Source organism: Spinacia oleracea, chromosome 4 (genome assembly GCF_020520425.1).
Source record: "Spinacia oleracea cultivar Varoflay chromosome 4, BTI_SOV_V1, whole genome shotgun sequence".
NCBI classification, from domain to species: domain Eukaryota; kingdom Viridiplantae; phylum Streptophyta; class Magnoliopsida; order Caryophyllales; family Amaranthaceae; genus Spinacia; species Spinacia oleracea.
Genome location: NC_079490.1, coordinates 127,503,119 through 127,524,729, shown reverse-complemented (window position 1 = coordinate 127,524,729; position 21,611 = coordinate 127,503,119). Strand labels below are relative to the sequence as shown.

Here is a 21,611-nt window from a genome sequence, read left to right as displayed (position 1 = left end):
CAAAAACAAATATTGGGTCGAAGGTACTTACTGCAAATTCCATCAGGGAAAGGGGCATGACACTGAAAACTGCTGGACCCTAAAACATACAATCCAGGACATGATAGAGGATGAAGTAATACCTCTCCCTAACGTTGGCAAACTCAACAACAATAATAGCCCACTCGGCTCTTGTCACATCTCTCTCGACCAACCAGAGAATTTCGACCCCACGGTGTATATTACACCTCAAGGTGCACCACTCGCTGTGGTCCCTATGGATCGAATCGAGAGGGAAGTGTGCGGTGTGTGGAATGATGATGCCGAAGATATTTACCTATCTCAAGTCTCGGGCCAGGACCTCTTCACTGAAACTTGGCCCGGGTATGCTCTCATTGATACCACCTATCAGGAGCCCGAGGTCGACAACCTCACCCGATCCGGAAGGATATACCAACCGGATACTCACCCGCCTCCTATGGACGACATCCCGGTTAGGCAAATTCCTGAGAACGGGCGGCACGCCACCATCGCGGAAGTCATTGAAAATCCTCTCCTGAACCAACTGAAAAGAACCAAGGCTGAGATTACCATCTGGGATCTTATGTGTACTTCAAAGGAACATCGCGAAAAGCTTATTCGCTCACTTGACCTCATCTCAGTACCCACAGATATCACACCTAACTCATTGGTTAGCCATGTCACGAGAGATGCCGGAGAAAAGGCCATAGTTTTCACTGATAAAGACTTACCCAAAGAGGGGGGTGCTCACAATAAAGCCCTTTACCTAGTGGTTGGATGCAAAGGACAAAACATCCCCCTAGCGCTCGTAGATAATGGTTCGGCGGTTAATGTCTGCCCATTGCGAACCGCCCATTGCTTGGGGCTAGGAAACGATGATTTCCAAACCTCCACGCAAGGGGTACGAGCTTATGATAACTCCCAAAGGCCTGTATTGGGAAAAATCAACCTTACCATACAAACCGGGCCTGTGGCACGCACCAGGGAGTTTCAAATTATCGACATCAAGCCCACTTTCAACCTCCTCTTGGGGCGACCTTGGCTCCATGACTTAGGAGGTGTGGCTTCTACCTTGCACCAAATGGTTAAACTTAACCATAACGGGGTAATACTAGAAATCCGCGCCCCTCCTCTCGACGTCAGTTGTACTATGGTTGGAACGGCCGAAACTGCAGACGACCTTTATGGGTTTCAAATGGAAGAAACAATCCAGTTCATCGAAGATTATGATCCAGCATTCCTAGACCCGCATGCATCCCGAGTCATCCCTAGAATGCTGTTAGCTCAAGGCTATTTTCCAGGAACCCCATTGGGCATAAGGAAGAAGGAATGCACATTCCATCATTTTCCCAACAAATCTACTCCCTTTGGCTTGGGTTATGTGAAGGAAATAATGCCCTTGGTCCAAGTATGCATTCTATGTTAAGTCTAATAAGTGCGGTTCAGTATTAATTAACAAGTTAATAATTCAGTGAGATCAAGTGAGCTGAATGCCTAGCTAGAGGCCGCTTCAGTTCAAGTGGAATTAATGATATTAATCCACAACTTACTCTTGACTGAACCCGTAGGGTCACACAAATAGTACGTAAACGGATCAAGTATTTAATGGCATTAAATACTCCATCTATAGATATTCGGAATCGACGGATCTTGGTTTCAGTGGGAGCTGAGATCGTCACAGGCAAGAAATGAATGCTCCGGAAACGATGATATTGCCGGAAACGGAAATATGGATCGTATCGGAAATATAAATATTATCCAAGTCGTAGATGTTGCCGGAAACGGAAACATGGTACGTATCGGAAAATATTATCGGAAATGGAAATATTGCCGGAATCGGAAATATTGCCGGAAACGGAAATATTGTCAGAATCGGAAATATTATCGGAATCGGAAAATAATTCCGGAAACGGAAATATTAAATATTTGTTCGAAACGGAAATTAATTCCGGAATCGGAAATATTAAATATTGTTCGTATCGGAAATGAATTCCGGAATCGGGAATTAATCGGAAGCGTATCGTACGAATTAGCATCGGACGAGGCCTGCCAGACGAAGGCCCAGCACGAAGCCGGGCCATCGCCCAGCAAGCCAGCGCGCCACAACGCACCAGCCAAGGCTGCGCCAGGCCCACCGCAAGGCAGGCCCAGCGCGCGCCAACGCTGCGGCAGCGTGTGGGCCTCGTGGCAATGGGCTGCGAGCTCGCGGGCTGCGCGCGCGCGCATGGCGCCCCTCGTGGGCTGCTGTGCGTGCGTGTGTGTGTTTGTGTGCTATACGAATCCTAAAGCTATCAGGTTTCGACATATGATTAAATTTCTAAACCTAAAAGGATGAATTAATTAAATAAGAATTCTATTAGGATTCTTGTTTAATTAATTCGTATCCTAATAGGATTACAATTCCCTTTCCATACCTCTATAAATAAAGGCCTAGGGTCATTATTTTGCATAGAGTATTCAAGTATTCAAAGTGATTTTTGAGAGCAAAACATATAATTGCCTACATTAGCCGAAAATTCTAAGTATCTTAAGGGCGATCCTAGTTGGTCAAGCTTAAGGCGGATCCGGACGTGCTGTGGACTATCTACGGAGGGACGACACTTGGAGTCCTAAAGACTTGTTCTTGTTCGGTTCGGGCGCAGTTAGGGAAGGCACGCAACAAAGTGTATGCATCTAAACTATGCTAAATGATTATGTGTAAATAATATGCTTTCCTGGCTTTATGGTTTTTCCGCATGATTTATGAATTGTCATATGTATCATAACCTAACAGTGGTATCACGAGCCTCTTATTATATTCATAATCTAAATTGCATGAACATGGTTAAATATTACAAATTTGCAAGAATTAAAAGGGGTGATTAATTTTCGTAATTGTTAATTAATTGCAAATTGCGTTTATTTAATTATACGTACGCAGTTTTTTCGGCAGTTTCTTCGTTACTCATCCGAATCGAGTGATTTTTGTGTCAATTCCGCATGTAAAAGGCATTCTAAAATTTTGACAAAAATAATAATTTTCGGCCGAACCCAGAATTCTCAAATTCGAAGCCTAACTATGACTTTTCGGAGGTTTTAGTTTTTCGAATGCAAAATTTCGTAAATTTAAGATGTTAAATTAAATATTTGCGATTCTTGTTGATAAATCTTGAATTTTTGATTGACCTACTGTATATGTTTAACAAGTTTGAATGCCTAGCCTTGTTAATTATGCAATCTAATTTGTAATTATGATTAATTTGCTGAAAATTGGAATAATTTAGAATTAATTTGATTTTCATAATTAGTTATAATTTAATTAGATACCTATGATTAAAAACCACCATAAAAATTGTAAATTTATGTTAAATTTTAAATTTTTATGACCTAGACTTGAATCCATGTTAATCGGAAATCAATTAAATAATAAATTTTCGATTTTTTCGCCCTAAAATTATGAAATTAATATTATTTATTAATTTGTCATTAATTTTGAATATAAATTTTAAATTTTTATGCGATTCGCTCATATAACTTGCACGCACAAAGCAATGGACGCTACGTGTTACCCTTAAGGGGTGTTGTATAGTGCGGGCATGTGACGACGAGCAAGGGAGCTCGTCGCCCATGCGGTACGAATGCAATGAGCAAGGCCATGGTGCACGAGCACAAGGCAGCAGCCCTGCCTTGTGTCGTGGGCTGTGTGCGATGGGCGAATGGGCGAGGGCGAGAGCAAGGCACGAGCAGTCGCGTGTGGGCAGAAAGCGAGCTACGCCACAGCGTGCACTGCCTCGCGCAAGCATGCGGAGCCTCGCGCGCAGCGAGCTCTAGTGTGCGTGCGACGAGCGCTGCGCCCAGCGATGGCGTGCAGCGTGCTTGTTGCGACGTGCGACGAGCGCTGCGCCCAGCGATGGCGAGCAGTTTGCTTGTTGCGACGTGCGACGAGCGCTGCGCCCAGCGATGGGCTGCGGCAGCATGCTTCTTGCGTCGAGCGCTGGTGCGCGCAGCGAGCACCAGCTCACGTGATGCCTTGCGATGGTGAGCAGCAGCGATGCGACGCAGCGCATAGGCTGCGCGCACATGGCCATCGATGGTTGTGTGCGTGTGGCCCATGGGCGTGCGTTGCGTGGGATTGTTGCGTTGCGATTAGATCGTTTTGAAATTTTAATTTGAAATTTTCAGTTTACGTAATTTTAATTAATTTTAAAATTAATAATTTAAATTATTTTCTTGGATTTTAATTTTGAATATTGTAATTATAATAAATTTTATTTATTCTAATTATTTTACTAAAATTAAAATCATGAATTAATTTAAATACGACTGAAATTAAATTAAACTTTTTGGATTCAATTATAAATTTATATGAGCTTTAAATTTTAATTAAATTTGTATGTTTCCGGTTAGACTAGAAATACATTTTTATATTTAAAATTAGTAAAGCATATGAATTTATTGGTTTAAGTGGGAGCCCTTTTTAGTCATAAACTCTTGATTAGGTCTACAAATCCTTAAGGTTAAAACAACTTGATTAGAATTAATAAGGACTGAATAATTTGTAGATTATTGGTGCCCTTGATTAATTGCTGCAAATGTTTATGTGATGCATAATGTGTTTTACTAACCAGCTATGTGGGCCATTCATGATAATGAATGGGTGAATGGTATATATTGTATATGTACTGTTTTGCAGGTTATGAAGTGACTAGTATGGCCCAAATAGGATAGAAAATATGGTCTTTGTACCATTAATTTGAATGTAATTGGTCTAAAGTACCAAAGTTGTTTTTCAATTCAAATATGGTCTGCGTACCATCAAATAGTTGTAATTAGTTTTTAATTATAACTTATCCTATTTGAAGAAAATGGTGCCACCCATGGAGATTTTCAAGACGGACTTTGAAGTTAAAGCTTCAAGATGAAGTCGGGCCATACTAGATCACATTTATCTTATGCATGTTTTAAGTTATTTATTGCTTTTAAATATGTCTTAAAATGCATGAGATCAAAAGCTTGATTATGTTGCATAATTAAGGATTTTAGTTCACTTAAAATCTAACCAACATAGTAAGAGCCTTAAGTTCCAAACTTAAAAATTGAGTTAAAAGGTGCCATGCCAAAATATACACTTGCTTGGATATCCTTTACATCAATCTAGTAATAGTTTTCGCTCAGCGAGGTGTTACTTATTGGTCCTAAAGGGGCAAGGTACACAAATAATTGTGAGTACATGTTAGTTTTGGTGAAACTCAACGATATAAATAAGGAGTCCTTTTATGTCGTGGCAAAATCTATAGGTTTACCTAATAAGTTCTTAGACGTACCTATCAACCAAGAATAGTTTCTAGACTATTAGCAAAAGGCTTTTGCTTACCTAAGATATTTTAGGACTAAGTCGACAAACTGTGCTTAGTTCTTCAATGATTTTAGGATCTTGGAATCATTTTATTCACACCTGCCGGAACACATAACTTGAATAAAATGCTTAATGAACATTGAATTATGCATGTATGCTAGAATTTAAGTTTATTAAGAGAAACTGTGAATGGTTATTTATTTGTTTATTCTTTTCAATTGTAGTTTTAAATATGGCAAACAACAATTCATTCAACATTCGATCAATTCTCGAAAAGGAGAAGTTGAGCGGGAAAAACTTCCTTGACTGGCAAAGGAACTTGCAAATAGTTCTTATGCAGGAAGAAAAGGAGTATGTCCTAGAAGAGGCGATGCCCGAAGCCGCAGGCGACGGGGTCACTCAGGCAGCCCTCAATCGTTGGATTGATGCCAACAAGGATGTGAAATGTCTAATGCTCGCCACCATGAGTGCAGATCTGCAGAAAACGTTCATCAACTCAGATGCTTTCACAATCATCAGTGAGTTGAAGAACATGTTCCAAGATCTGGCTCGAGTCGAAAGATTCGAGACTCATAGGCAAATTCTTGAGACCAAGCTTAAGAAAGGCGAGCCCGTAAGTCCACATGTTCTCAAAATGATTGGACTCATTGAGAATATGAGTCGGCTGGATCAGCAATTTTCTCAGGAAATGGCTATAGACACCATCCTCCATTCTATTCATAGCGGGTATGATCAGTTCAAACTGAACTACAGTATGAATAGTCTGGACAAAACGCTCACTGAGATTCACGGTATGCTGAAGACCGCTGAAAAGACGCTTAAAAGTGATAAGCAGGATGTGCTTATGGTGCGTGGGGGCAAGTTCAAGAAATCTGGAAAGAAGAGGAATGCTAAGAAAGGTGGCAACAAGGCCAGCCCAACTAAGCAAACTGGCGCCAAATCTGTAAAGAGGAAGGTCAGTCAACCCACTTCTGAATCCGAATGCTTCTACTGCAAGAAGAAGGGGCATTGGAAGAGAGATTGCTTGAAGCTAAAGGAAGATCAGAAGAACGGAACAGTCGTTCCATCTTCAGGTATTTTCGTTATAGACTGTATACTTGCTAATTCAACTTCTTGGGTATTAGATACAGGTTGTGGCTCACACTTATGTTCCAATCCACAGGGACTAAGAAGAAGTAGAAAGTTAAGCAAGGGTGAAGTCGACCTACGAGTGGGAAATGGAGCACGGATTGCTGCATTAGCTGTAGGAACTTACTATTTGTCGTTGCCCTCCGGCCTAGTTTTGGAACTGGAAGAGTGTTTCCATGTTCCAAGTCTTACTAAAAACATCATTTCAGTTTCTTGCTTAGATGCTAAGGGATTTTCCTTTTTAATAAAAGACAATAGTTGTTCGTTTTATTTTAAAGAGATGTTTTATGGATCTGCTAGATTAGTCAATGGACTTTATTTATTAGATCACGACAAACAAGTATATAACATAAATACCAAAAAGGACAAAAAGGATGATTCAGATCTCACCTATCTGTGGCATTGTCGATTAGGCCATATAAACTTGAAACGCTTAGAAAGACTTCAAAAGGAAGGAATTCTAGAACCATTTGACTTAGAGGATTATGGTAAATGCGAATCATGTTTACTTGGCAAAATGACAAAGCAACCTTTCTCTAAAGTTGGAGAAAGAGCAAATGAACTATTGGGTTTAATCCATACAGATGTATGTGGACCAATGAGTACAAATGCTAGAGGTGGTTTCAGCTACTTTATCACTTTCACCGATGACTTCAGTAGATATGGTTATGTCTACCTAATGAAGCATAAGTCTGAATCCTTTGACAAATTCAAGGAATTTCAGAGTGAAGTAGAGAATCAATTAGGCAAGAAGATTAAGGCACTGCGGTCTGATAGAGGCGGTGAATATCTGAGCTATGAATTTGATGACCATCTGAAAGAATGTGGAATTCTATCAGAATTGACTCCTCCTGGAACACCACAATGGAACGGTGTGTCGGAACGGAGGAACAGAACCTTGCTAGACATGGTCAGGTCAATGATGGGTCAGGCCAAACTTCCATTAGAATTTTGGGGACATGCACTAAATACAGCTGCACTCACTATAAATAGAGCTCCGTCTAAAGCTATCGAAAAGACTCCATATGAATTATGGTTTGGAAAGCCTCCAAATGTGTCTTTTCTTAAGATTTGGGGATGTGAAGTATATGTCAAACGATTAATTTCAGACAAACTTCATCCAAAATCTGACAAATGTATCCTTGTGGGCTATCCAAAGGAAACAAAGGGGTATTACTTCTACAATACATCTGAGAACAAGGTGTTTGTTGCTCGAGATGGTGTCTTTTTGGAGAAAGGTCACATTTCCAAAATGACAAGTGGGAGAAAAGTAGACCTCGAAGAAATTCGAGTCGAACAACAAACTCTAGAGAATGCTCAAGATGACATTCAGGATGAAACTCAGAGATCTTTAGAAGTATCTGATGAGAATCATGGTCAATCTAGAAATGTTACCCCGCGTAGATCGCAAAGATATAGATCTCAACCGGAAAGATACTTAGGTATTTTGACGAACGAGAGCTATGACGTTCTATTACTTGAAAGTGATGAACCTACGACTTACAAACAAGCTATGACGAGCCCTAGCTCCAAGCAATGGCAAGAAGCCATGCAATCTGAATTAGACTCCATGTCTGAAAACCAAGTATGGGATTTGGTCGATTTGCCAGATGGCTACCAAGCCATTGGAAGCAAATGGGTTTTCAAACTGAAAAAGGACAAGGATGGGAAACTTGAAGTTTTCAAAGCTAGATTGGTTGCAAAAGGTTACAGGCAAGTCCACGGTGTGGATTACGATGAAACCTTTTCACCAGTTGCAAAAGGTTACAGACAAGTCCACGGCAAGTCTATTCGGATAATGTTAGCAATTGCTGCATATTACGATTACGAAATATGGCAGATGGATGTCAAAACTGCTTTCTTAAACGGCGTTTTAACAGAAACTGTGTTTATGACACAGCCTGAAGGTTTTGAGGATCCAAAGAATGCTAAAAAGGTATGCAAGCTAAAGAAGTCAATCTACGGATTGAAGCAGGCATCCAGGAGCTGGAATATACGTTTTGATGAAGCAGTCAGTGACTTTGGTTTCATCAAGAACGCAGACGAATCTTGTGTATACAAGAAGGTCAGTGGGAGCAAAATTGCTTTCCTAGTATTATATGTCGACGACATATTACTTATCGGAAATGACATTCCTATGCTGAACTCTGTCAAGATTTGGCTTGGGACATGTTTTTCGATGAAAGATCTAGGAGAAGCACAGTACATATTGGGCATCAAGATTTACAGAGATAGATCTAAAAGGATGATTGGACTTAGTCAAAGCACTTATATCAATAAGGTGCTTGATAGGTTCAAGATGGCAGACTCCAAGCGAGGCTACCTACCCATGTCTCATGGAATAACTCTAAGCAAGACTCAGTGCCCAAAAACACTTGATGAGCGTAGACGAATGAATGGGATTCCATATGCATCATTGATTGGTTCAATAATGTATGCTATGATATGTACACGCCCGGATGTTGCGTACGCACTCAGTGCTACGAGCAGATACCAGTCAGACCCAGGAGAGGCGCATTGGACTGCTGCCAAGAATATTCTGAAGTACCTGAAAAGGCACAAAGATGACTTCCTGGTCTATGGTGGAGATGATGAATTAATTGTTAAAGGCTATACGGACGCAAGTTTCCAAACCGACAAAGATGATTTCAGATCATAGTCTGGGTTTGTCTTCTGCCTCAACAGAGGTGCAGTAAGCTGGAAAAGTGCTAAGCAAAGCACCATTGCGGATTCTACAACTGAAGCGGAGTACATTGCTGCACATGAAGCAGCAAAGGAAGCTATATGGCTAAGGAAGTTCATAGGTGAACTTGGTGTAGTCCCCTCCATTAAAGGACCAATAGCCCTGTATTGTGATAATAACGGAGCTATTGCACAGGCAAAGGAGCCTAGACACCACCAGAGAATCAAGCATGTACTTCGTAGATTTCACCTTCTACGAGAGTTCGTTGAAAGAAAAGAAGTCGAGATAAACAAGATTGGAACTGATGACAACATATCAGATCCATTGACTAAACCTCTGCCGCAGGCGAAGCACAACTCGCACACTACAGCTATGGGAATCAAGCATATTGGAGAATGGCTTTGATATCCCTGTTTAATGTTTTAAAGTTTTAGAGTTTAAATCTTTGTAAAACATTATTGGTTAATCATTCACAATAAATGAAAAGAATTCATTTTTCCATTTAATTTGTGGTTTATTAAATGATGAGTCCCTTCAATTTGACGATATATTCAAGATAGACTGTCAGGACCAGTCCTGTGACTAAGAAATGTCTATCAAGTGAACTTGAATTTCAAAGGTTGAAAATGGTCCCTAGTCGGAGTTTTCTATAAAATTGGACGCATAGAAAACGTTAGACGATTAGAATGCAAGATGACTAGTAGTTCTGTTTCTTGAACTATGTGGACATGGCAATGTCATAATCATTTGCATAGATACTTACTTTGGGAAGACTAGTATCGGACAAGACCTATGAAACTTTACTGTAAGAGATGAAAATCTGTCATAAGTAAATTTCATTAAAATTATTAGACACTAAATCCTCAATACCTGAGTGATTTGAGATTACTTGTTTGAGAACTGGTTGCTTTGACGTTGACCAACCGTCGCACCGTAAAAGGAGGCTATAAAGGCAACGCTCAGGTAATCACCTATCAAACGAAGTCTAATCTCAAGATCGCAAGATTGGGATTGTCCTCCCATAAATCGGGATGAGATGCTTAAAAGTTGTACAAGGCCACTCGGAGAGCTAGAAACTGTGAAATGCATGGCCGTGCTCGGATGAATCATAGGCTATGATTATCTGTTTATTTGATCAGTTGAACTCTGAAACCGAGGAACACCTCTGGACATAATAAGGATGACAACTCTTACCTTATGTTCAAGAGCAAGCATCGAGCGACAAAGGAATTAGGAAATGCACACTTGTCCCTAAGGACAAGTGGGAGACTGAAGGAAATAATGCCCTTGGTCCAAGTATGCATTCTATGTTAAGTCTAATAAGTGCGGTTCAGTATTAATTAACAAGTTAATAATTCAGTGAGATCAAGTGAGCTGAATGCCTAGCTAGAGGCCGCTTCAGTTCAAGTGGAATTAATGATATTAATCCACAGCTTACTCTTGACTGAACCCGTAGGGTCACACAAATAGTACGTAAACGGATCAAGTATTTAATGGCATTAAATACTCCATCTATGGATATTCGGAATCGACGGATCTTGGTTTCAGTGGGAGCTGAGATCGTCACAGGCAAGAAATGAATGCTCCGGAAACGATGATATTGCCGGAAACGGAAATATGGATCGTATCGGAAATATAAATATTATCCAAGTCGTAGATGTTGCCGGAAACGGAAACATGGTACGTATCGGAAAATATTATCGGAAATGGAAATATTGCCGGAATCGGAAATATTGCCGGAAACGGAAATATTGTCAGAATCGGAAATATTATCGGAATCGGAAAATAATTCCGGAAACGGAAATATTAAATATTTGTTCGAAACGGAAATTAATTCCGGAATCGGAAATATTAAATATTGTTCGTATCGGAAATGAATTCCGGAAACGGGAAATTAATCAGAAGCGTATCGTACGAATTAGCATCGGACGAGGCCTGCCAGACGAAGGCCCAGCACGAAGCCGGGCCATCGCCCAGCAAGCCAGCGCGCCACAACGCACCAGCCAAGGCTGCGCCAGGCCCACCGCAAGGCAGGCCCAGCGCGCGCCAACGCTGCGGCAGCGTGTGGGCCTCGTGGCAATGGGCTGCGAGCTCGCGGGCTGCGCGCGCGCATGGCGCCCCTCGTGGGCTGCTGTGCGTGCGTGTGTGTGTGTTTGTGTGCTATACGAATCCTAAAGCTATCAGGTTTCGACATATGATTAAATTCCTAAACCTAAAAGGATGAATTAATTAAATAAGAATTCTATCATGATTCTAGTTTAATTAATTCGTATCCTAATAGGATTACAATTCCCTTTCCATACCTCTATAAATAAAGGCCTAGGGTCATTATTTTGCATAGAGTATTCAAGTATTCAAAGTGATTTTTGAGAGCAAAGATTCAGTCATATAATTGCCTACATTAGCCGAAAATTCTAAGTACCTTAAGGGCGATCCTAGTTGGTCAAGCTTAAGGCGGATCCGGACGTGCTGTGGACTATCTACGGAGGGACGACACTTGGAGTCCTAAAGACTTGTTCTTGTTCGGCTCGGGCGCAGCTAGGGAAGGCACGCAACAAAGTGTATGCATCTAAACTATGCTAAATGATTATGTGTAAATAATATGCTTTCCTGGCTTTATGGTTTTTCCACATGATTTATGAATTGTCATATGTATCATAACCTAACATTATGAACCAACGGAGGAAGATATTGTTGACCGCCTATCTAGGCTACGCCTTAACAAAACCAAACAAACCACCCTCCTTCCCCCATACCAAAGGACCCTTAACGGGATGTTCATTCGGGAAGGAGAAGAACACCCATGCTGTGATTTCCCTGAACCCTTCGTTCAGGATGGCTTGCTAAAACCCGGATTTGAAATTTTCCATGACTGCCACACCTTGGATGAGGCACCTGAAGGAAATAATGCCCTTGGTCCAAGTATGCATTCAATGTTAAGTCTAATAAATGCTGTTCAGTATTAATTAACAAGTTAATAATTCAGTGAGATCAAGTGAGCTGAATGCCTAGCTAGAGGCCGCTTCAGTTCAAGTGGAATTAATGATATTAATCCACAGCTTACTCTTGACTGAACCCGTAGGGTCACACAAATAGTACGTAAACGGATCAAGTATTTAATGGCATTAAATACTCCATCTATGGATATTCGGAATCGACGGATCTTGGTTTCAGTGGGAGCTGAGATCGTCACAGGCAAAAAATGAATACTCTGGAAACGATGATATTGCCGGAAACGGAAATATGGATCGTATCGGAAAAATAAATATTATCCAAGTCGTAGATGTTGCTGGAAACGGAAACATGGTACGTATCGGAAAATATTATCGGAAATAGAAATATTGCCGGAATCGGAAATATTGCCGGAAACGGAAATATTGTCTGAATCGGAAATATTATCGGAATTGGAAAATAATTCCGGAAACGGAAATATTAAATATTTGTTCGAAACGGAAATTAATTCCGGAATTGGAAATGTTAAATATTGTTCGTATCGGAAATGAATTCCGGAATCGGAAAATTAATCGGAAGCGCGTCGTACGAATTAGCATCGGACGAGCTTGCTAGACGAAGGCCCAGCACGAAGCCAGGCCCACGTCCAGCAAGGGAAACGCGCGCCACAACACGCCAGCCCAAGGCTGCGCCAGGCCCACCGCAAGGCAGGCCCAACGCGCGCCCAAGGCTGCGGCAGTCGTGGGCTGCGATGCTCGGGCTGTGCGCGCGCGCATGGCGCCCCTCGTGGGCTGCTGTGCGTGCGTGTGTGTTTGTGTTCACATACGAAACCTAAAACGTACAGGATTCGTTTAATGATTAAATTCCTAATTCTATTTGATAAATTAATTAAATAAGAGTTTCATTAGGATTCTAATTTAATTAATTCGTATCCTAATAGGATTCCAATTCTCTTTCCATACCCCTATAAATATGTGGCCTGGGTTCACAATTTATAACAAGTTTTTCAAGTATTCAAAGTGAGTTTTTGAGAGAAAAATTCAGACACATTCCTTGCTCAAAAGTGCCGAAATTTTTAGTACCTTAAGGGCGATTCTAGTTCGTCAATCTTAAGGCGGATCCGGACGTGCTGTGGACTATCTACGGAGGGACGACACTTGGAGTCCTAAAGACTTGTTCTTGTTCGGTTCGGGCGCAGCTAGGGAAGGTACGCAACAAAGAGTATGCATCTAAACTATGCTATATGATTATGTGTAAATAATATGTATTCCTGGCTAAATGGTTTTTCCGCATGATTTATGAATTGTCATATGTATCATAACCTAACAGTGGTATCACGAGCCTCTTATTATTTTCATAATCTAAATTGCATGAACATGGTTAAATATTACAAATTTGCAAGAATTAAAAGGGGTGATTAATTTTCGTAATTGTTAATTAATTGCAAATTGCGTTTATTTAATTATACGTACGCAGTTTTTTCGGCAGTTTCTTCGTTACTCATCCAAATCGAGTGATTTTTGTGTCAATTCCGCATGGAAAAGGCATTCTAAAATTTTGACAAAAAGAATATTTTTCTGCCGAACCCAGAATTCTCAAATTCGAAGCCTAACTATGACTTTTCGAAGGTTTTAGTTTTTCGAATGCAAAGTTTCGTAAATTTAAGATGTTAAATTAAATATTTGCGATTCTTGTTGATAAATCTTGAATTTTTGATTGACCTACTGTATATGTTTAACAAGTTTGAATGCCTAGCCTTGTTAATTATGCAATCTAATTTGTAATTATGATTAATTTGTTGAAAATTAGAATAATTTAGAATTAATTTGATTTTCATAATTAATTATAATTTAATTAGATACCTATGATTAAAAACCACCATAAAAATTGTAAATTTATGTTAAATTTTAAATTTTTATGACCTAGACTTGAATCCATGTTAATCGGAAATCAATTGAATAATAAATTTTCGATTTTTCGCCCTAAAATTATGAAATTAATATTATTTATTAGTTTGTCATTAATTTTAAATATAAATTTTTAAATTTTATGCGATTCGTTCATATAACTTGCACGCACAAAGCAATGGACGCTACGTGTTACCCTTAAGGGGTGTTGTATAATGCGGGCATGTGACGACGAGCAAGGGAGCTCGTCGCCCATGCGGCACGAATGCAATGAGCAAGGCCATGGTGCACGAGCACAAGGCAGCAGCCCTGCCTTGTGTCGTGGGCTGTGAGCAATGGACGAATGGGCAAGGGCGAAAGCAGGCACAGCAGTCGCGTGTGGGCAGCAAGCGAGCTGCGCCACAACGCGCACTGCCTCGCGCAAGCTCGCGTGCCACGAGTGCTACGCCCAGCGTCGATGCCTCGCGCAGCGAGCGATGGCTCGCAGGAGCGAGCGCTGGCAAGCGCGAGCAGCGAGTGCTGGCTCGCATAAAGCGAGCGCTGGCGAGCGAGCGCAGCGAGCGCTGGCTCGCGTGCGTCGAGCGCTGCCGCGCGCAGCGAGCACCATGCGTGATTCCTTGTGATGGTAAGCAGCAGCGATGCAAGGCAGCGCATGGGCTGCGCGCACATGGCCAGCGATGGCTGTGTGCGTGTGGCCCATGGGCGTGCGTTGCGTGAGGTTGTTGCGTTGCGATTAGATCGTTTTGAAATTTTAATTTGAAATTTTCAGTTTACGTAATTTTAATTAATTTTAAAATTAATAATTTAAATTATTTTCTTGGATTTTAATTTTGAATATTGTAATTATAATAAATTTTATTTATTCTAATTATTTTACTAAAATTAAAATCATGAATTAATTTAAATACGACTGAAATTAAATTAAACTTTTTGGATTCAATTATAAATTTATATGAGCTTTAAATTTTAATTAAATTTGTATGTTTCCGGTTAGACTAGAAATACATTTTTATGTTTAAAATTAGTAAAGCATATGAATTTATTGGTTTGAGTGGGAGCCCTTTTTAGTCATAAACTCTTGATTAGGTCTACAAATCCTTAAGGTTAAAACAACTTGATTAGAATTAATAAGGACTGAATAATTGGTAGATTATTGGTGCCCTTGATTAATTGCTGCAAATGTTTACGTGATGCATAATGTGTTTTACTAACCAGCTATGTGGGCCATTCATGATAATGAATGGGTGAATGGTATATATTGTATATGTACTATTTTGCAGGTTATGAAGTGACTAGTATGGCCCAAATAGGATAGAAAATATGGTCTGCGTACCATTAATTTGAATGTAATTGGTCTAAAGTACCAAAGTTGTTTTTCAATTCAAATATGGTCTGCGTACCATCAAATAGTTGTAATTAGTTTTAATTATAGCTTATCCTATATGAAGAAAATGGTGCCTCCCACGGAGATTTTCAAGACGGACTTTGAAGTTAAAGCTTCAAGATGAAGTCGGGCCATACTAGATCACATTTATCTTATGCATGTTTTAAGTTATTTATTGCTTTTAAATATGTCTTAAAATGCATGAGATCAAAATCTTGATTATGTTGCATGATTAAGGATTTTAGTTCACTTAAAATCTAACCAACATAGTAAGAGCCTTAAGTTCCAAACTTAAAAATTGAGTTAAAAGGTGCCATGCCAAAATATACACTTGCTTGGATATCCTTTACATCAATCTAGTAATAGTTTTCGCTCAGCGAGGTGTTACTTATTGGTCCTAAAGGGGCAAGGTACACAAATAATTGTGAGTACATGTTAGTTTTGGTGAAACTCAACGATATAAGTAAGGAGTCCTTTTATGTCGTGGCAAAATCGATAGGTTTACCTAATAAGTTCTTAGACGTACCTATCAACCAAGAATAGTTTCTAGACTATTAGCAAAAGGCTTTTGCTTACCTAAGATGTTTTAGGATTAAGTCGACAAACTGTGCTTAGTTCTTCAATGATTTTAGGATCTTGGAATCATTTTATTCACACCTGCCGGAACAATAAACTCGAATAAAATGCTAATGACTTTTTTAAATTGCATGATTGCTTTAATTTTCAAGTTATTATTCATGATAAATGTTTAGACTTTGCATGCTTCAATGTATGTTTTAATTATTGTTTATAATTAAATATCTTGCACTGCAATAAATCCTTTTAGAAAGGTAACAGTAAATTTCCTCGATTGGTAGTGAATTCAAGAACGATTCACGGAAATGAGAGAAAATGAGCAATTTAAAATGTACGTTTCTTTTAGCGACTTTTATGGTTGTTTTCCAATATCAAAATCGAATGGCAAACCAATTGGTGCTTGTGAATTCAAAATACAATGTAGTTTTGAGATCATAAAGGATTGAGTTTAAACGCTCAGCTTTACCAATGGTTAACAACCTAAAATCTTTTTTCCATTTAATTCTCGAAAGAGTCTAGTCCCTAGACATTCGAATAGATCGATGCTTAGAGAACTTTAGAAGCTTCTAGTAAGATCATCTAGTTGAAACAGAATATTCAACATAAATTAAATTGGTAAAGAACCTTGTTGGTGACATTGGACATGTCTAACAAAGTATAAAAGTCAACACTAAAGAATTCAATTCTTAAGACTATAAGAAAGGGTACAAGAAATAGGAAAACAAAGGAACAAATGAAAGGAATTTACGATTCCGTTTCTACCTATAAATTTATGTTTAAAGAGAAGTGACCTAGCAATCAAACTTCCTTGGTATCATATACCGCTTGAGGTTCTTACTTCGGTAATAACTCAAACAATGGAAGCTAGGATACACTAATGACCTACAAGTGGGAAATGAAGCATGGCAATGCTACATTAGTTGTAGGGTCATCTAGTTTGTTTTAAGTCCTTTCAAAGGCTGGAACTAAATGGCTATTTTGTTCCATAATCAGCATACCTAAATTTCTGCTTCAAACACAGAAAGACTCACATTCAGAAGAACAAAAACAATGCTTGTTTGTTTGTTTATTTGAATGAAATGGTCATTTACGGGTTGAGTCAATATGCTTGATTAAAACAAACAACTCTTTAAATAAAAACTTTACTAGGTTCAAATCAACCTCTTGATTTGAGTTCCACTAATCTTTGGCATTGTTGCTTAGACCATATCAACAAGTTAACATTCATAAGCTCTATTTTGATGGACTTTTGAAAGTTTATTGATTTCTAAATCAATTTAAGACAACTAGTCTTACTTGTTGAAAGTAACAAAAGATATGAACTATTGTTAGAACGCCTAGACAATAGAGTTCAAAGCTAAAGAAAGATTTTATGACTTTATTATTTCACATGGTTTTGAGTGCATATTGGTTTATTTACTCAATGTGATATAAGTTTGAATCTGTTTGGCTAGTTCAAAGATTCAGAAGTATAAAATCCACTTGGCAAGAAATCATAAAGATCTAGGTTAGATCATGTTGATGATTACTTGAGACCAAATATGATCATCAATGATTGTGTGTTGTAATTTCACAATCTAGGTCCATAAGATATATCTTAGTTGAAATAATCGAAGTCAATTAGTACTTGATTCGATTAATGATGAATCATAAAGACTTTTCCTATAATTTCTAAAACAAAATGCTCAACTACCACCAAACTAAACCAAATACGTCAAAGCTATTGAAAAGTAATTTCAGGATATCTTTTCAATTATATATATCTAAAGAGTTGCTAAACTCAGTGGGAGCTTAGTGTTTGTTATTCAACAAACTAAGGCCCAAGTCTAGATATATGTTTCATTGTGATTTATTCAAATGAGACACAAGGGTATTGTTTCTACCACGAATTTTTGAGAACATAATGTTTGTTTGCTCGAAATAATGTCCTTTTGGAGATTCGTTTCCAAAATGACAAGTGGGAGAAAATAGACCTCGAAAGTCTTCGAGGCGAACAACAAACATAAACGGACATTCCGGAGGCTTTTCGAAGTGCTTCAGAAAACCTGAACTTATTCTTTAAGGACTTTAGAAGTGGCTTTAAAGAATAGACATCTCTTAGAAGACTTTACAAGTGCTTCAAGGAGAACAGAATATTCAAAAGACTTTCAAGTGGCTATTGATATTCTATTGTTTGATGTTCTATACCCAAGTAGGCATAGTGTTCAAATCACTGAAACTATGAGATTCTTCTATAGTGAAGAAACATGAAGTTCAGGTCCCTAAAACTATGCAATTCTTCTATTAGATAGTGAAGAAACCTACAACTTGCAGTCAAACTATTATCATGTAGATTAATGAGTTTGTGACCTGTAAGAAAGCTATGACGAAACCCAGATTCCCTAAAATGGTTAGAGGCCATATATAGACTCAAATGTTTTAAATGGTTAGAGGCCATAAAACATACTCAATGTTTTGATGACAAAATTGAAATTTTGTTGATTTGCAAGAATAGTTTCACACCTATTGGTTGAAAGTTTGTTTTAAGGATAAAAACCATCAAACATGAAATTGTGTTCACACACAAAGCTAGATTAGTTGCTAAAGGTTACAAGCAACTTCACGATGTGGATTGTGTTGAAACCTCATGCAAAATCGTAATGCTTAAGTCTATAATTCAAGCAATGATTGCATATTGGTACATATGGCAATTGGATGACAAAACATCTTCCTCAGTCAAATGTTGGAAGAAACTATGTACATGCTATGTCATAGGATTTGTGGATCCAAATAAAATGCTTGAAAAGAAAAGCTAGTTTATAAAATCTAAGTACAGATTTAAGCAAGCAATTGGGAATTAGAAATGTATTTTAGTGAAGCTAATAAGTATTTTAGTTTCATAAAATGTACATGATTCTTATAGATATATAAGAAGTTTAGTGGGAGTACATAAAACTTAATTGGTCCTATGTGTATCACACACATATCTCTCTATTATGAAATAACATTCAAATGCTAAATACTTAGATTTGAGATTATTCATCAATGATGGACCAAGGCGAAACTTAGTACATACTGGGTACTAAGATCTATTTACAAAGATCTTATAATATTGTTTTGGATTAAGTAATGACATTTACTAAATCAAACACGAAATACTCCATTGGAGATATTCGACCCATGTGAATAAATCTAAGTAAAAGAATGTTTGAACTATGTCACTACTACAAAAACAGGAATAAGTAACGCCGAATAAGGTACGGTTAAGTGTGATAAGCGTTTCCTATGATCATATAGTACGTTTTTCTTTGATAACAGTTCTATGGGGGAAAGAATATAGAACGGGTACCTTATTTAACAGTTTCATATTCTTTTACCCTGGTAAAAGAATAAATAATATTATTAAATCTATACATACAAATCGCTAAGCGGTGATAGATAAATGCATACTATTTTCTAAAAAAAAAAAAAAAAATACAAAATAACTATATCAGTATTGGCGGCAGACAAAACTCAAATTAACTCTAAGAAAATGAAATATCTCCCGCAAAACACAAACCTAAAGCCCATAATTAATAAACTCAAATCAAAATGTTATTACTAAAACTAATATACTCATACCCTAGCCCACCTTCCCCATTAGGCATTAGCCGCCAACTCCTCCACTCCTCCGTCTATCTCTCTGTTTTACCTATGTGTTTCTCTTTCCCCATTTCATAAATTACTAGTTTAAGAAATTGTCATTGTTCCATTTCGATTTCCACTCCAATACTCCTCACACATGATTCTCATTTCTCAGCAGATTAAATCATTGAGAAATGGTTTGCACTCTTTCGATTTCTGTATATTCCTCACAAGCTTAATATATGATTTAATGTTTATTTGATCAACCCCTTTTCCTATTTCTCATCATTAATATAGGTTTTCTTGTCTTGCCTTTAATTTTAATTTTCGAATTGAATTACAGGAGATCTGATTGAATTTTGGTTATTTTTATGTTCTCTTTAATCGTCAGACTCGCCGCCGTCATGATTGCCGCTCCACCATCATATCTCCGACTCCTGTCTTGTTGCTGCCCCAACTAACACCGTTTTTAAGGTTTAAGGTAACATAATTTTTACAAGTAAAGTGCATGACGAAGATACCTGGTTATGGGTGCTGGCATTTTAACGCAATCCAATCCCAACTTTAATTATGTTATTTTGACCTTTAGTGCATGACGAAGATATCTGGTTTAAACAAGACAATTATATTTACAGGGGGGATACTAGGATTCGAATTTATTACTTATATATTTATTGGCATTGACTAATTGTCTAATTTTATCAAGTCATGTTGCATATTGGTTGGTCCATTTAAAACTAGATTAAGAAAATGTCAAACGTTTGTGTGGGACTATGCTGCTTAATTGTCACAAATTGCCTTGAACATTTTCTAATAGCTCAAAATCAACTTGATTATTACTAGCACATAACTCTGAGTCTCTGATATTAGAATTTAGAACAGGACATTAGATGGGAATATTTTGGTATCTCTTGTTTGTTATGGAACTAATAACAAGTATGAAGATGAATGAAGGAGCTTATATTCAATGACAAAGCAATTGAATATGATGAATATTGCCATAATCATAAGCCACAAGTATGTGGCCTATTTGGTAGTGTCTTTTGTGACTTTGGGCCTGAGTTTATTGTAGTTGACACAGATGGTTATGATCCACACGCCGGCATAATTGCATCTATCATTAATGAAAATCCTGCCCGGTTATTCTGGTGTGATTATAAAATTATAAACACTTTTTAGACAGTTAATGATTCCAACTCAACAATTGGAGTATGTCAACAACTAGGTAGCCAATTTATTTTTCTCTTCCAAAAACTTAAATGCTTCAATTATTGGTTCTTAATCTTAAAGTCCTCTAATTCTCTTTTGGTGATTTCAGGTTTAAGTCTAATGCAGAGCAGCGAGATAAAGTTCATAGTTCATCGTTTTTTTTTCCAGTTGCAGTCAAGTGAAAGAGCTAGGAAATATTTGAAGAGGCGAAGAACTTATAAAGAATTATAGTATGGGAAGTGGGAACATCAATTTATTCATTTTTTGTTTTTAATTTCAGTTGTAAATTAGAGTTACTTCGTAATATGTATGTTTGTGTATTTGAACTTTATTGTAATATTAACACATATATACAAGAAGTTTTTGGAAATCGTATATTAAGAATTGTTTAATTTTTTTTTTTTTTGAAATAAATAAGTATATAGTACGCCTATGTATGGAAGATGTTCTGTATCTCAATATTTAACAAGAAGAATAGAGGACAGTTATGTATGGAAGGTGCGCTTTATTATAGAGTATAGGAGACAGTTATGTACGTTAACCGTTCTATATTCCTTTTTCATTTTCTGATTTTAGGAAGGGAATAGAGGACGCTTATCTCTTATCAATGTACTTTATGATTAGGTATATAAAACGCTTCTTTTACCCGTTTTATAAATTTTATAGCGCGCTGAGTTGGAGAACGCCTCTAAGGCGTCCTATAAAGTGTATTTCAACAGTACTCTATGCCCCTTTTTGTAGTAGTGTGTATAAGCATTTACTAAGTTAAAACATCAAAGGATCTAAGTGAGATTCTTAACCTATATTATATGTCAAAGAATTTAGCTGGATTCA

At 38.0% G+C, this 21,611-nt stretch overlaps 1 long non-coding RNA gene across 2 annotated transcripts; it reads left to right on the top strand.

Annotated features, from left to right (window-relative positions):
- The first annotated feature begins 19,263 nt into the window (after nt 1-19,263).
- On the top strand, nt 19,264-21,147 carry LOC130459677 (uncharacterized). Of its 2 annotated transcripts, none has more exons than XR_008919249.1 (3): nt 19,264-19,765; nt 19,960-20,049; nt 20,887-21,147. It is a non-coding gene; the product is annotated as an uncharacterized lncRNA (long non-coding RNA). The 2 variants fall into 2 exon arrangements; XR_008919250.1 differs by having other exon boundaries at nt 19,912-20,049.
- The last annotated feature ends 464 nt before the right edge of the window (nt 21,148-21,611 follow it).